This window comes from Toxoplasma gondii (genome assembly GCF_000006565.2).
Source record: "Toxoplasma gondii ME49 unplaced genomic scaffold asmbl.1796, whole genome shotgun sequence".
Classification (NCBI taxonomy): Eukaryota; Apicomplexa; class Conoidasida; order Eucoccidiorida; family Sarcocystidae; genus Toxoplasma; species Toxoplasma gondii.
Window position 1 is genome coordinate 1 of NW_017383871.1, and position 1070 is coordinate 1070.

The 1070-nt window shown below is 52.0% G+C and overlaps 1 non-coding gene across 1 annotated transcript; it reads left to right on the plus strand.

Moving 5' to 3' along the window:
* Positions 1–911: 911 nt before the first annotated feature.
* TGME49_328550 lies at positions 912–983 on the plus strand. The gene has a single exon. It is a non-coding gene; the product is annotated as a tRNA-Ala (tRNA).
* The last annotated feature ends 87 nt before the right edge of the window (positions 984–1070 follow it).

Here is a 1070-nt window from a genome sequence, read left to right on the forward strand (position 1 = left end):
TCCCCCTCCAGTCTCGCTGAAAAATGGGTGTGCGACAAAACGAGTGAGGCAGCCCCCACTTCGCCAGACAAAGGGCACACCAGAGAAATGCGCGTGACCCAATCACCTTTGCCGCATCAGAGGTCCCCAAACCGTCAATGTGCAATTTTTGACGGCCCAAGAGGTTCCACTTCGTCAGGTCGGTGAGGAGCGCAGTCTCTGACTCCTGCGGTTGACTGGGAGAGTCCGTCGCGGCAGGTAGACGGCTCAAAGCGGCCTACCGGTAGGAGCGTGCTGGTGTGCTGACACACACGCGAAGAACGGAGACTGGGGCAGAGTGAGATGCTTCCACGTTCGAAATGTCGAGCCACACCACTGTCTTGGAGTGGAGGAGTACCTACGAAAAAAATAAGACGGCCTTCTCCTGCCCGCTCCGGCGAGTCGACATGACGGCGATGTGGTACCGTGCGGAGCTTCCAGCGAGGAATCAGGAATAAACTATACTCCCGTGCGTTATGCTCTCCGTGGATGCATCTTAAGCATCTTCCCGTCACTGGCAGTCACCGAGCATACAGACTGACACTTCAAGAGCTCCTGTCCCCAGCATCTGTGCAAAAAAAGAGGCTCAAATGTGGCGACGGTGGCATTCGGATCTCAGAAACATTGTCTCCTACTTTTCACGTGGTCCATCAACACTCACGAAATCGATCGGATAACCCCGAGCCCAGAACCGCAAAAAAGGAAATGTGCAACGCTCGTAAAGTGTTTGGCTCTGTCTCTGGATAAGACAACGGCTTCAAGGTTCTTCGTGCACGGTAAGAGTTGCTGTCGAGAGTCAGTGCTATCAGCGTTAGACACACTATAGTCCTTGTGCATTGGTAAGGAATTCCAAGCACACAGCTTATTGTATGTCAGTTTAACAAGTAGTTTGAGGGCTGATGGTGTAGGGGTATCACGTTCGCTTCGCATGCGAAAGGTCTCGGGTTCAATTCCAGATCAGTCCATTGTCTTAAAGTTCTTTAAGAGTCGAGGCAAAGAGGTCAAACGATATCTGCTCTGCGTGGAGTTATATGCTGTTAGTGTAGCTCTAT